Source organism: Scylla paramamosain, chromosome 46, assembly GCF_035594125.1.
Source record: "Scylla paramamosain isolate STU-SP2022 chromosome 46, ASM3559412v1, whole genome shotgun sequence".
Taxonomy (NCBI): domain Eukaryota; kingdom Metazoa; phylum Arthropoda; class Malacostraca; order Decapoda; family Portunidae; genus Scylla; species Scylla paramamosain.
The window spans coordinates 8,440,858-8,445,857 of NC_087196.1; positions in this window are offsets into that span (position 1 = coordinate 8,440,858).

The following is a 5,000-nucleotide window of genomic DNA, read 5'->3' on the forward strand; positions in this document are numbered from 1 at the left end:
CCTCCTTTCCTCCTTCGTTTTTCTGCTTCTCTCTCCCCCTGTCTCCCTCCCGCCCTCTCTCTCTCAGTCTTCCCGCCGCCTCGCTTCTCGCTGTCGTTGCTTCAGGACCATCAGTCGTTTGTGTTTTTAAGAGCAAGAGTAAATACTGAATCTGTTTGCCCCGTCACTTCCTTTTGTTCTAATTGACACTGTTTACCTTCATTCGCGGTCATTAGACACCTGCTACTAATGGACTTATCGTGCACCTGCAGCTAAGGCCCAAAGTCCACCAGAAGTACCCGGGGCGTGGGCTCTACCAAGGGTCCCTCTTAGTGCACTGGGTCGTCTCTTGCGCATAATAGCGTCCTCGAAGTTAGCTCCAATATCGGTCGAGGTTCATGGAAGGGAAACTGCTGGAAAGGGAATTTGTTGAGAGTGTTTACTGCCCTGTGTTTGAGGGAATGCGAGGGAGAGAGGGAGACGGGGGGGAGGAGAGGGAGATCTACCAGAAAAAAAAAAAGTAAAAAAAGAGGTCTGCATTGTACCGTCGAAACTGGCCGTATCGTGTTTGGTAAGTCAACACAATTAGACGATTTATTTTCTTTTTTTTTCTCTCTCTCTCTCTCTCTCTCTCATTCTCCTTTTTGCACGAATCGCTTGCTTTTGTTTTGGTTTTATTCGGATTGGTGTGGACTGGGCGGGGTGGGGCGGGGTGGGGCGCGGTGGGGAGAGGTGGGGCTGGATCCATGGGGAGGGGCGTTCTGGGGTGGTTTCGGGTGGGGTGGGTTTGATTGGGGAGGATTCGAGCTCCCCCACAAACCAGCCGAGACGATTCGTGGGTGCTTCCGTACCTGCAGATATGGGTGAACCAGAGAGAGAGAGAGAGAGAGAGAGAGGGAGAGAGGTTGGAATGCACCACACCCCGACACACACAGACATACACACACATACAGTAGTAGTAGTAGTAGTAGTAGTAGTAGTAATGCTAGCTTACTTGTAAAACTATACAAACAAATTTTAAAGAATACCGAAAAAAACAATGATAATAAGCTATCTAGTCCAAATCAAATCAGTATTCACACACACACACACACACACACACACACACAGAGAGAGAGAGAGAGAGAGAGAGAACCAGCACACAAGAACCAACAAACAAACAGCAACAAACACACCACCAGACCAGCTAAGTATCAATTCCGATCTCACAAAACCTTAGGAACATCAACTGTCTCGTAGGATCGCGGCCGCCTTCCCCGGACCGTGCGCACGAGACTTGATGGGGCGTGAGCGGAAAATCACTTTGTACTTCTCTTGGGGCGTCTTGGCGGCTCCTGAACACCTCCCCTGCCGCCCCCCATGACGCCGCGAGGAGGAGAGGAGGAGGGGAAAATGTCCGTGCCGAGTGTTTCCTTGATTTATTGTTCGTGATAGGGGTGTAAATGCTCCTCTTTTTTTTGTTTAAGTTTGTATCTGTTATTTATTTTTTTGCTTGGTTTTTTTTTTGTTTTTTTGGTGATTATTTTTTTTTTGAGAGAATTTGTGGTGTTTTTATTTTTATTCTTTTTTCTTTTTTTTTTTTTTTTTGGTGGGGGGAGGTTTGTGGTGTTTGGTGTGTGAAGGTTCCTGTTTTTCTCGTTCTCTTTTTTTCGTTTTTTTTTTTTTTCAATTTGCGTTAACTTTTTATTGGGGGGCAATTTTTTGGGGGGGTTCTGGATGGTTTCAAGGTGTCTATTTTTGGTTCTGTTTTGTATTTATTAACATTTTTTTAAGGATTCTTGGGTTTTATTGATAATTTTTCAGTATTTTAAGTTGTTTTTATTTCATTTTGTATTCATAATCTTTTTTCGACTTTTTTTGGGGGTATGTAGGAGAATTTCTGTGTCTTCTTTTCCTTTTCTTTCATTAATGAGTCTCCTGCAGTCTTTTTCGAATCAATTTCATGATCTTTATTCTCTCCTTTTCTATTTTCTCTTTACTCTGTTCTTCTTTACCTTTCTTTTCACTTTCTTTCTTTCTTTCCTTCCTGCCACTTTGTCTGTTCATTTCTTCGTCATTATTTGTCTATTCTCTTTGTCTCCACGTCTCCTCCTCGTCTTTGGCCTCGTCTCTTTCTTTATTCTCTTTACATCTGTATATTTGTCCGTCCGTCTATCTGTCTGTCTGTCTGTCTCTTTTTCGATATGTGTATCTGTCTGTTCCTTGTTAGATTTCTCTGTCGGTCCGTCTGTTAGTGTGTGTGTGTGTATGTGTGTGTGTGTGTGAGTCAGTCAGTCAGTCTGTTTTATCTGTCTGTATGGCTCTCTCTCTCTCTCTCTCTCTCTCTCTCTCTCTCTCTCTCTCTCTCTCTCTCTCTCTCTCTCTCTCTCTCTCTCTCTCTCTCTCTCTCTCTCTCTCTCTCTCTCTCTCTCTCTCTCTCTCTCACCTCTACTTTATGTACCAACCCCCTCCCTCCCCCCTCTGCTGGCGCGTCTCACCTGGTGTTACCTGGCGCCTTGCCTTGATATTGTTCGTTGATTAGATCTTGTCACCTGCCTGCACGCTCCCTCGCCGCCTGTGTCACGTTGCTCCCGCTGCCCTCGTCACATTCCCTCGTCCTCGTCTTGAGTTCTCGAGGTCTCTGTTCGTCTTCGTACCTCCCATTCAGTTACTTTGCAATTGGATACTGTTCTCTTTGTTCCTGTGTGCGTGTGTGTGTGTGTATGTGTGTGTGTGTGTGTGTGTGTGTTTGTACGTGTGTTTGTTTGTTTTGTGCATCTGTATTGTTTGTTGTGATTTTGTTTAGGTGTTTTGTTTATTTGTTTATTCTTCATTTTTTTTTTTTTATGTATATTGGATTGTGATTATGTGTGTGTGTGTGTGTGTGTGTGTGTGTGTGTGTGTGTGTGTGTGTGTGTGTGTGTGTGTGTGTGTGTGTGTGTGATTGAAATTAGTCAGTAAACCATCCATTACTCCATTTATCTATCTTACTGTCTGCCTGTCTATCTATCTATATTTATCTATCGGTTTATCTATATGTTTACCTGTCATCTATCTATTTATTTATGTATTTACCTATGTATCCGTTTCTCTATCTATCTATCTATCTATCTATCTATCTATCTGTGTTGTGAAAATAGAAAACTAAGTACGAAAGAAAGGGTTGTGTGTGTGTGTGTGTGTGTGTGTGTGTGTGTGTGTGTGTGTGTGTGTGTGTGTATGTGTCTGTGTGTGTGTGTGTGTGTGTGTGTGTGTGTGTGTGTGTGTGTGTGTGTGTGTGTATATGTGTACGAGTGAGTGTTTTTCTAGTTGGCAATACTGTCTTATTATAGATTCTCGCTGGTAATGGATGAAGATGGAGAAGATAGAGGAGCTTCATAATGTATGCGTGTTTTTTGTGTATTATTTTTCGTCATGGTACGTTTCTGTGTGTTTTTTTTATTTTTTTTATGTTTTCTTTTATATCTGAATGTAGCAGCGAGTTTCTATTTTTATTATTTTTTTTTCCCTTTCTCTTTTTTCTTATCTTCTAGTTCTGAGTTTCACTCTTGCGTCACCTGTTTCCCCTTGTCTTCATTCTCCTTTGAGCCTTTCACTTCAGTTTCCCTCTCCTTTTTTTCATATTTAATCACTTGTCTCTCTCTCTCACTCCCTCGCGCACCGCCACCTGCTCTGTCTTCATCTCCGTCCTTTTCATCACCTTTCGGAGCGCACCTGTACATTCTTAGGCTAATCAAGAATGCATTAAGACCTTCCTCGTACAAAAAGAGAAGAGCGAGAGCGAGAGAGAGAGAAAGATAAAAGAACCAGCAGAACCAGTAGTGCTTGTTGCCTGTTGCAATGTTGTAAAATTAGCGCATCACCTTCTTTCATCTTTCCGTGAGCGTGTGTGCGTGCGTGTGCGTAAGTCATCGTTGAACCGGAGCTGTCGTGGGTTCTGCGCAGCGCATGTCACGTAAAAGAAGTTAAAAACAGCGCAGGCCAAACTGGTGCGTCTTGTGTCCACACCGGTAGGCCATTTATTCACGTCTGGGAGCCACTTCTGCGTCTTCTGCAGCGCTGATAACCCGACGGGCGTGAGACAAAGATCCCCGCGGTGGTGGACAGGCAGAGTGACAGAGAGGAAGGGGTCGGAGGAGCAGGAGGAAAGGGGAGAAGAGAACAGAGACGCTGAGGGAATGAGGAATGCAAAGAAAGGAGGAGGAGTAGAAGGCTTGGACAATGAGAAAGGTGAGACAAAGACGCTACAGGTGTCCAGTTTTGAGTGACAGAGAGGGAGGAAAAGGAGGAGAAGAGAGGGACGAGCAGGAGGAAGCGAAAGGGTGTGCGGAGGTGAAGAGTAAAGAAGAGGATGATGAGGACAACGTTAAGACAATGACCACGGGACTTGAGCGGCCACACGTCCCCAGTGCAGCCGAGGAAATGGACAAAGTGGAAGTATTGCAGCGGGGGGGAAGACAAAATAAGTCACGGTCTAACTTGAACTAAAGCACTGACGGCAGGTGGACTTTGAAAAACCTGCCCGTGAAAATTATTAAGGAACTAAAACAAGAGGTCATGTATGCCTGAGCAGTGACTAGGGGAAAAGAAAGGAAAGGAAAGGAATTTAATGCCTTCACCCACTAAAGCAGTTAGCAGGTGGACATTGGAAAATCTGCGCATGGAAATTATTAAGGGACTAAAACAAGAAGTCATGTATTACCTTGAGTAGTGACTGAAGGGAAAATAGAGGAAAATAGAGTAAATTAATATCTCCCCTTTGTAAATTATAAAACTGATGCCCGAAACTCAGATAATTGATGGAGGAATATACTGCACATGAAAATTTATTAGATTAAAACAAGAAGTAATTTATACCTTGAATAGTGACTTAGAAAATAAAGGAAAATAGAGTAAATAAATATCTCCCCTTTGTAAATTATAAAACTGATGCCCGAAACTCAGATAATTGATGGAGGAATATACTGCACATGAAAATTTATTAGATTAAAACAAGGAGTAATTTATACCTTAAATAGTGACTAGGAAAATAAAAGAGAATG